At 40.5% G+C, this 10,973-nt stretch overlaps 1 pseudogene; it reads right to left on the reverse strand.

Moving 5' to 3' along the window:
* Nucleotides 1-498: 498 nt before the first annotated feature.
* On the reverse strand, nucleotides 499-2,973 carry LOC149498914 (uncharacterized; annotated as a pseudogene).
* Between the last annotated feature and the right edge of the window lie 8,000 nt (nucleotides 2,974-10,973).

Genomic DNA, 10,973 nt, shown 5'->3' on the forward strand with positions numbered 1-10,973 from the left:
TGTAGAAAATGAGTAGCCAAAGCAGAATTAACAAATTCTCCCCCTCCATCTGATTGAAAAACTTTGATAACAGCATTATATTGACGTTGAACATAGTTTTCAAAAGCAATAAAAGCCGAATAAAAATTAGATTTCGCACGTAATGGAATTATCCAAGTGTATTTGGTGTAATCATCGACAAGACAAGCATAAAACTTAAATTTTCCAATAGATAACACAGGAGCTGGTCCCCATAAGTCACAATGTATTTTTTCAAAAGCAGTAGTAGTAGAATTAACACTTCTTTTAAAAGGAAATTTGCTGAGTTTCCCCAACTGACAACTGTCACACACTTGATTTATTTTTAAAGGGCCATTAACAGCAATTAGGCCTTTATTATGCAAACAATTTAAAGCAGAAATTTGTGGATGTCCAAGGCGTTGGTGCCAAACATCAGCACTACAAGACTTGAAATGAAATGAAAAATTAGCTTCAGGACTACTAGAAATCGTATACAAATCACCCTTCTTTGGTCCCTACATGATTAACGCGCCTGTCCTCCGTTCCTTCACAATAAAAGAATCATTAGTAAACTCACAATTTACAGGAAACTGTGAAGTTAATTTACTTACCGATAACAAATTCTTTTTTAAATCAGGAACATGTGAATACTCAAATTTTGAGGCTCGAAAAGCCTGTTTTCCTGGACTGTAAACAGTCCAGCCGGACCGGAGGCCATTTGGAAATTTACCGGAAGTATGCCAATATGGTACTTGAAACGTCCGAAAAATTGCGAGGATCGCAGAACTGGTCCCGAAATATTTTTTGGAGGTACGGAACTCCCGAAAAAGGCTTTTGAACGAAAGACCCACAAGCCCGCCGGCTGCCGCCGTCCACGGCAGCACCGGCCGCCGGCAAGGGCGGCAGCGGCTGCCCTCCAGCCCGATTTTTCCCTATAAATACAGCCCCAGCACTCCATTTTTACTCACTCAATCTGTGTTGACGGACGCTCCTTCTCCCCTATGCTCCTTACGATTCTTTTACTGCTTTTCTACATTTAGTATAGGCTTTTATTTTGCTGTTGTGATACTTGGTCACCTAAAATCGAATTAATTTTAATTAATATTCCCCTAACGAGGAGCTTAATCCGGAGTTTTCAAGCTGAAGCTAAGAAACAGTCGCCGATTAACTCAGGTAATAACTAAACCCTGTCTATTTAATTTTAGCACTTCATGCATTTTTCTCTTCTACTCCTAATTCTACAACCGCATTTACACCATCATCATCATCTCGGCAAATAAATTGCCTTAAGTGAATAAGTTTAGGCTAAGATGCTCGGTTAATCAATAATCGTGGTATTCATGCCAAAATCCGACAATATTGGCTAAAGCCTAGTTAATTAATGACTATGGTATAACCGCCTTTATTACGAACAGTCCGGCTTAAGTCCAATTAATCAATAATTGTGGCTAAATGGCCTTAATTAAACACATTTTTTGGCAATAAATTGCCTATATTGCAATTCAATTGATCAACTTTTGGCAAACAGATTGCCTATAAGTAGATTAATCATTTTTAGCGACAAATCGCTTAAATCGAATTTTTGGCAAAATGCCTTAAATTAATCAATCTTTTGGCTAAAAGCCTTAAATCACTCATTTTTGGCGACAATCGCCCAATCAACACTTTTGGCAAACAAATTGCCTAAATCAACTCATTTTGGCTAAAACCCTGCAAATAATCAATTTTGGCGACAATCGCCTAAATCACATCAACTTTTGGCAACAAGTTGCCTAAATCAATCTTTTTGGCTAAAAGCGTTAAATCAACACTTTTGGCAACAAACGCCTAAAACAGAAAATCAATCAATTCTTCGGCAAAATGCCTAAACAAAATGCACGAAGCATACACACACTCATGCATTAAGCATACCCATTCAAAGCCCTTTTAAAAAGGCCTATCGAACTACGTTGACTTTGATCTTCCATTCAAACGGAAGTACGTAGGCACGTTCGGGATTTAACCCCGAGCGGCAAGTCGAAATCACTTAAACATTTTCATTGGTCCGATTACATCATTTACCTTGCAAAGCATTCATTCATTGGTTAGTTAATCAGCATGACATAGTCTCGGGATCCACCTCGGGTTCGTAGATTATGCCTTAAACATTGGGATAATTAATCTAGTAATTAGGTTAATTAAAATTGGAGTCAACTTAGGGTTTTTTCCTAGTTTACCCTAAAATAATTAAACAAGGTGGCGACTCACACATTCACGTGCATTTCTGCCCTTAGTCATATGCATTTATATGCCTATGTTTTCGGGGGGAGGGGTTCACAGAACATACAAAACCTCAGACAATGGCAATAAACGATTATTTTTTCGAACTTCAGAACTACCAATACCAGCTATAGGGATGGAAGAACCATCACTTATAATAACCGAATCACTACCTGCATAAGTATGTAAATTAGACACCATGCCTTGACTTCCAGTCATGTGATTCGTAGCTGCAGTGTCAGACGTCCAATCATGGTCTGTAACAGTATTATCAAGTGTGAAGGCTGCCAAAGCTTGAGGAAGAACACCAGATTGAGACGCAGATGAAGGAATCCACCAACAAATTTTTGCGATATGTCCTGTTTTATTGCAAAACTGACAGGTCTCATCTCGATAAAGCTCACATTCTGCAGCTGTCATACGTCTCTTCCCTGGTGGTGGAGGTCGTCGCTGCTGACCTGAAGAATTTGTTTGATTCTGCGCCTGAAACCCACGACCTGCAGAAGTAAAATTTGAGCGAGAATTTTTTGAATCTAAAGACGAGTTTGATCCAGCAATCTGCCGATTTTTTTGCTGTTGAGTATAGAACGCCAGATGAGGTGTATGAACTACTAAAGGTGAAATTACAGAATTTGCAAACCAAGTTCGTCATTGATCATGATTTTGGAGTTGTGAAATCAATTTTGAATAAGTTGGTCTTGGTGGTTTGAGCATTGTGATAGTAAAGGTCTCATATTGTGGACCAAGACTTGTGAGTAAGCTATAAATTTTTTCTTTTTCTTCAATTAGACAACCAATAGCAGCCAAACTGTCACAAATATTTTTGAATTGATGAATGTGATCACCAATGCTGACGCTGTCATCTTTACGAAGATAGATCAATTGTTGACGAAGTGTAAACTCCCTTTCTTGAGACTGTGAACCCCTCCCCCGAACATATTATAGGCATATGAATGCATGTGACTAAGGGCAGAAATGCACGTGAATGTATGAGTCGCCACCTTGTTTAATTATTTTAGGGTAAACTAGGAAAAAACCCTAAGTGACTCCAATTTTAATTAACCTAATTATTAGATTAATTATCCCAATGTTAAGGCATGGTCTACGAACCCGAGGTGGATCCCGAGACCATGTCATGCTGATCAACTAACCAAAAGAATGAATGTTGTGCAAGGTAAATGATGTAATTGGACCAAATGAAATATTTAAGTGATTTCGACTTGCCGCTCGGGGTTAAATCCCTAACGTGCCTACGTACTTCCGTTTGAATGGAAGATCAAAGTCAACGTAGTTCGATAGGCCTTCTTTGAAGGGTTTTGAAGGTGTATGCTTAATGCATGAGTGTGTGTATGCTTTGTGCATGTTTGTTTAGGCATTTTGCCAAAGGATCGATTGATTCGATTAGGCGTTCGTCACCAAAAATGTTGGTTTTAAGGCATTTGTGCCAAAAATGGTTGTCGGGCGATTTATCGCCAAAGTTGATATTTGGGCTTATTATTGCCAAAAGTTGACGTGATTTAGGCGATTGTCGCCAAAATTGATTTACTCAAAGGCTTTTAGCCAAAACGAGTTGATTTAGGCAATTTGTTTGCCAAAAGTGTTGATTGGGCGATTGTCGCCAAAAGTGATTGATTTTAAGGCTTTTAGCCAAAATGAGTTGATTTAGGCAATTCGTTTGCCAAAAGTGTTGATTGGGCGATTGTCGCCAAAATTGATTGATTTTAAGGCTTTTAGCCAAAGTGAGTTGATTTAGGCAATTCGTTTGCCGAAAGTGTTGATTGGGCGATTGTCGCCAAAATTGATTGATTTTAAGGCTTTTAGCCAAAATGAGTTGATTTATTTAAGGCATTTTGCCAAAGAATTCTGATTTAAGCGATTTGTCGCTAGACAGTGGTTAATCTAATTTATAGGCAATTTGTTTGCCAAAAATTGATTGAACCGTGGGCAATTCGTTGCCAAAATGTGGTTGATTTAATTGTAGGCAATTTGTTGCCAAAACGTGATTGATTAAGGCTTTTTAGCCACAATTATTGGTTAATTGGACTTAAGCCGGACTGTTCGAAATAAAGGCAATTAGACCGTAGTTATTAATTAACTAGGCTTTTTAGCCAATATTGTCGGATTTAGGCTTTAATACCACGATTATTAATTAATCGGGCGTTTAAACTTAATCACATTTTAATTGAGGCAGTTTATTTACCGAATTGATGACGTGAATGCATTTATGCAACAACTTTAATTCAGAATCGGAGTAGAAGAAGAATATGCATGAAATGCTAAAATTAAATAGGCAGAGTTTCGTTAGTACCTGATTTAATTGGCGACCGCTTCTTAGCTCCAGATTTAGCTCCTCGTTTGGGGAATATTAATTAATTAATTAGAATTTGTTTAATTTTAGTGGCCAAGTATCACAACACATAAAAAAAATAAAGACTGAATTAAAAATGTAAAAAGCGGTAAAAGAATCGCAAAAGCGTGAGGGAGAAAGATCGTCCGTCAACACAGACAAGAGTGGCCAAAAATGAAGAGGTAAGTGGCCATTTATAGGCCAAAAACGGGCCTGGGGCGGCAGCTGCCGCCGACGCCGGCTGCAGGTGCCGCCGGAAGCCGGCGGCCGGTGCCGCTGATGACCGGCGGCTGCTGCCGCCATGTCCGGCGGCCGGAGCCGCCGTGCTCGGCGGCGGCCCCTTGGGCCTTTCACTTCAGAGGAGTTTTTAGGAGTTTCGGATCTCCGAAAAATATTCCGGGACCTGTTTCGCGATCCTTGCGACATTCCGGACGTTTTAAGTACTATATTGGCATACTTTCAGTGAACTTCCAAAATGGCCTTCGGTCCGGTCGGACTGTTTGCAGTCCGGGAAAACAGGCACTGTAGCAAAGTCAAATTTACTGTAGCAAATTTTATTATTCGCAGTCTGGGAAAACTGGCTTTTTGAGCCTCAAAATTTGAGTATTCACAGTTGCCCCCCACTGGCTATCATAAAAATGATTTATGAGAGCCAGTGGCTGTCTGAAGGAGCAAATTTTGAGGATGGGCAGAGGAGGAAACCCCGCCGTTGGTTTTGGATTTATGTTTGCAACTTAAAGATGTTTTTGCCTCTTTGAGGACTTGAAAAAATGTTTTGCCTCTTAGAGGACTTGAAAAGATGTTTTGCCTCTTAATGAGGGCTTGAAAAGATGTTTTGCCTTTTAATGAGGACTTGAAAAAATGTTTTGCCTCTTAATGAGGGCTTGAAAAGAGGTTTTGTTTTATTTTTGTTTTTTTCTTTGAGAACCAAGGGTCCACCTAAAGTCGAAATGATCACATGGCTTGGTTTTGGATGGAAAAAAAGGTTGGCTATTGGTTAGGGTTTCACCCTATGTTTTATGTAAAAAAAGGTTAACCATTAACCGGGTTCTACCCTGAGTTTGTGTAAAAGAGATTGACGATGGTTGGGTTCCACCCTGGGTTGTGTATTTTTTTTTTTTTTTTTTATAACAGTCGCCCCTGAATCCGACTTGGAGGATTTTGCCCCCTGCTTGAGAGAATTGATGCTCTTATTAGCTGAAATAGAATTTCTTCTTAATGAAAGACTAAAAATTCTGTGATTACTTCTGTGATGGGAGAATGGTGAAGGTTCTTATCACTTCTTGCCCCCAGAATGGTGCTGACCATGGAATACTTCAAAACATTGGTGTTGAACTGGTCCAATCGATTGGGGAATCAAAGAGAACAAAGCCACTTATATGACTCGAGGAAACGGACAATGTGGATGACATCGCTCGTCTGAAGGGATCGAAGAAACGATGGTCCGAGTGGAGACAAGGTATTAAAGAATTACCTCTCAATGATTATGTTTGACATTTTTAGGGTTGTTTTGGAAACCCCGGGGATTGAATTGACATTTTCCTCTCTCTCTTTTTTTTTCGAGGAATGACTCAAAGAGTGACGCTTTCAAACGAACTTTTGAGAATGACTCGATTTTTGTGACTCGTTGTGGAATGACCACTGGTGATGGGGACTTGATTTTAGAGACTCAATTTAGAGACTCAAATTTTTCTTGCAGTGAATTTTGACTCGAAGGAAATCAGTGATTCCTGAAAAAAATGATTTATATACTCCCAAGGAGACCTTTGAAAGCCCCCTTTTTTTTTTTTTTTAACTTTTGCCTAGTAGCCGCCCTTTCGGGTTTTCGACTCTAGCAGGCTCTTTGCCCTAACTTTTGCCTAGACCGCCGTTTTGGGTTTTCAGCCTAACGGGCTCAATTCTTGCCTGAAGCCGTCCTTTCGGGTTTTCAACTCCAGCTTTTATTTTTCTTTTCTTCTCTTTTTTTTTATTTTTTATTATTTTTTTTTATATTGGCAAAGAGAAAATGCTATTTATGATGCAAACTTATGTTTGTGACCGCGCCTTTGTGGCTGCCTACGTATCTCCAAGAGCTCTTCGGGGGATGGGGAGAATCAGGTCTTTCGTAGTTCCTTCTGGGATGCGAACTTCGTGCTCGGCTGGTGCGGAATTCATCTCCGACTTGATGTTTAGTGCGAAATTCCTTTCCGTCTTGGTGCGGAATTTATTTCCGACGTACTATTGGGGCAAAATTCAATTTCGCCTTAATGCTGATTGTGGAATTCATTTCTGATTTGATTTCTTCGGGATTCCTTCCCGACTTGATATTAATACCAAATTCATTTCTGACTTGATTTCTTCGCGGGATTTCTTCCCGGCTTAATGTCTTTGCGGGATTCCTTCCCGGCTGGATGTCTTTGCGGGATTCCTTCCCGAATTGATGTTGATGCATAATTCATTTCTGACTTGATTTCTTCGCGGGGTTCCTTCCCGGCTTGATGTCTTTACGAGATTCATTCCCGACTTGATGTTGATGCAGAATTCATTTCTGGCTTGATTTCGTCGCGGGATTCCTTCCTGGCTTGATGTCTTTACGAGATTCATTCCCGACTTAATGTTGATGCAGAATTCATTTCTGGCTTGATTTCGCCGCGGGATTCCTTCCCAGCTTGATGTCTTTGCGAGATTCATTCCTGACTTGATGTTGATGCAGAATTCATTTCTGGCATGATTTCGTCGCGGGATTCCTTCCCGGCTTGATGTCTTTACGAGATTCATTCCCGACTTGATGTTGATGCAGAATTCATTTCTGGCTTGATTTCGCCGCGTGATTCCTTCCCGGCTTGATGTCTTTACGAGATTCATTCCCGACTTTGATGATGTTGAATCAACTTATTGACTCGAGCTCGCATGATAGTGATGACCCTAGGCGAATCTGACTTTGTTGTTGTAGTGGTTTTACCACTGGTTGACTGAAATATGACTTGTATTCATCACAAAGAGTTTTGAATACCCACATTGTGGTGGTAACTTGAGTGGCTTGAGTGTTGAAGAAGCTTTTATGCTTTGAGTTTGTGGCTTCGCCATGTTTGAATTCTTGAGGTTAATTTGATTCCTTTTCTTGAACTTTATCTTCCTCTGAACTTGGAACTTATTTCCTCAATGGTTCTCCTCTCCATAAGGAATTTTGAGGAGACTCTTCCTTTTCCTTGTTTTGAGAAATGATCCTTGTTTATAAGGACACTTGTATTTGTGCCATGTTTGGCGCTTGATTTTCAAGGTGTTTGTTGTCATCCAATTCGTGGAAATGACTGCTTCTTTTAACTTGCTTTTTCAAAATGTGAGCAGCCGCTTGGTCTTTGTCCTTATGGCTGAAATGATCTGTCATCTACCCTTGATGGGCTTGAATTTAACGGAGAGCTTGCAGTTGACCCGTTTTTGACAACTTGATTTCCTGTAGCTTTGTCCTTGATTTCTTTCTTTTATGCAGAAGTTCCTTTTGACCCATTTTTTTTTCTTTTGCTTTGTTTGCTTCCTTTTGATCAGGGGTTCCTTTTGTCCCATTTTTCCTTTTGCTTGCTTAGAAGCAGCCTCTCCATAAAGAATTTCGAGGCAACTTGATTCTGAGCTGACTTGAGTAGTGTATGGATAGCATTGCGACTTCGTGCAGACCCAATCCAATTCCAAGCATAACTTCTTTATTCTGTTGCTTTTAAGCTCAAAATTCAGACACCTCTCTATCGGAGCATCTTCCATTCTTGGGTTTTCGGAGAAACCATTCTGGCCCTAACCCCTTCAATCGGCTTTGTCTCGGTACTATTTGAAGTCTTGCGTACCCTTTGCTGGATCCTTTCCATGATTACCCTTCAAAACTTCCCCTTTGATGGTGCTTCTTAAGATGCCCCCAGCTTTGATTGATGCAAAGCAAATGAAAGGATGAATGCATTTTTCTTTGCCAATTTTTATTATCTTTTTTTTTGTCATCATTTTTTTTTTCAATTTTTTATTATTATTTTTTTTTCGATTTTTTTTGCTTTCACAGGAAAGGATATGGAAAGATTATAAACATGATTGGAACGTAAACTGATCCCTTTTTATTGATAAGACAAAATTTGTGTACAAAAGACACTTAGATTTATAAATTTGAATTGGATAAAAACTTGAATGGAAATGAAAATGAAAAGAAAAAGAACTAGACCCTAAAAGATAGACTCTAGGTGGACTGTGATGGACTAGGATTGAATTGACTGTAGTGACTTTGTTCTTCTTGATGCTTAAATCGATCAGACAGGTTGTTGTTGGTCTTGAACAATTCCTTTGCTCTTTTGGAGGTTTGATCTCAACCTTCTCAGACACAAACTTCATTCATTTCTAAGAAAAGTTCGAAAGGATCGAACGATTCTTGTTCAGCAATTTTTTTTTGCATTAATTCCATGGTTAGGCAAGGGATCGGTTGATGTTCAGCTTGCTCTTAGGGATAATGGAACCATTGTCAACCAGGTCTTGTAGATGGTTTTTCAAAGTCCAGCATGATTCGGTCTTATGCCCATGTCCTTGATGATACTCACAGTATTCATTGGCTTGGAAATTCCGGGGCAGGGGGTTTGGTAATGGCCTTGCTTCTAAGGGCTTCAGTAAATTTGCTTTCACTGCTTCTCGGAACACCAAAAGGATTGGCATGCCGAGATCAGTATATTGCCTCCTTGGCTGATTGTTTCCCAAATTCCCAACACGTAAAGGATTCGTGGGGATTATACTGGCTATTTCATTTGCCTTACTGGACCCAGCATGATTCTGCTTCTTGTATGAGTCTTCTTTGAGTTGACCCAACTGGATTAAGTCTTCCACCTTAGTTGCAGTCGCAATGAGCGATTGGAACGTAGGCAAGTACTGTGTTTGAAGCTGTGACTGGTAGACAGGCAGTAAATTCTTGATTATTATGTCAACTTGTTCCTGTTGCGAGGGTCGGTTGATCATTTGAGCAGCTTTGGCTCTCCATCTCGAAAGGAACGAGGAGAAGGGCTCATTGTTCTTTTGTTTAGTGGTTTCCAGCTCCCTCCGGGTAATATCCACTTCGATATTATAATGGTACTGCGTGTTGAAAGCATTGCATATGTCCTCCCAATTCTTCATTTTGGAATGATCCAAGCTTACAAACCATCTTAATGCAGCACCAGTCAAAGATTGCTGAAACAACTGAGCAAGGAGCTCGCTGTTCAGGCCAAACGGGTTGAGAGCACCCACATACATTTTCAGGTGCATTTTGGGACAAGTGGTTCCGTCAAACTTGTCCATGTTAGGCATCTTGAATTTTGTAGGTAATCTTACTTCGGGGAACAAGGATAAGGAGTCCATGTCCACCACTTCCTTGTGTGTTTTAAGGGCAGTGATTGACCTTTCCGAGAGTTCCAATTTTTCTCTCATTTTTTGAGCTTCCAGCTCAGAAGCAGTTCTGGAGGGCATGTCATCCAGGTTAAGGGTAGGGTTTGTCGGTTCAACACCAGGTCCTTGATTGGAGGTAGCAGGTCCATTTCCCCCAACTGAAGCCCCATTTCCATTACTACTACCTAGTTCAGCTATTAGTGCAGTCCTCTGGGCAGCTAATGCCTTATTCATTCTAGCCTCCATTCTGGCCTCCAGTTGTTCTATGAGATTTTGGATGTCAGAGATTGATGCCATTGATGCAGGTGGGGTTGTTGGAGTTGTAGGTGAAGCTGGTGTAGCTGGCGATGTTGGGGATGGTAGTGTAGGTGTGACTGGCACTGATGTTGGCACTCGAATAGTGGGTACCTGTGAAAGGACATAGTCAAAAAACGATTAGACTATCCTATATAAGGTGTTTTCATAGGGTATGTGAGATAGTGTGAGGTAGGGTGGTGTATGGGCAAGGTATTTGGACTTGACCCTGTGAGATGGGCCGGTTTGACCCTGTGTGGTAGGGTAATGTTGGTATGCTAGGACACCTAGGATAGTGTAACATCCTACTGAATCGAATCGTTGCATAGAGTCGAGTCGAGTTGGGCCGAACAAGAACCCAGTTCGAGCCATTTAAATCCAGAGTGGGGTAGAATGGGATGTAACTTAAATAAGTAAAAGAAGTGGACTTACTTTGATATTAGCATGAAAGGACATAGGTTCAACCAGATTGTAGCGTCTCAGCTCGGTTCATTTGAGTTAACGGGTGGACCGGGAAGGGATGTTACAGATAGGACCCAATGGGATGTGATATATAAGGTAGAGTGTTTAGGGCTGGACACCTCGACTTTTCGAAAGGCCCTAGGTTCTCAAAGAATTTTTTTTTTGGGCCTTAGAGGCCAAATTGGGCATTTTTAGGCCTTTAAGGCCAACATGTGAGTTTTTGAGCCTTTGGGGCCAACATGTGAGTTTT

This window comes from Jatropha curcas, chromosome 1, assembly GCF_041381405.1.
Source record: "Jatropha curcas cultivar XTBG-Jc1 chromosome 1, XTBG_Jcur_1.0, whole genome shotgun sequence".
Taxonomy (NCBI): Eukaryota; Viridiplantae; Streptophyta; class Magnoliopsida; order Malpighiales; family Euphorbiaceae; genus Jatropha; species Jatropha curcas.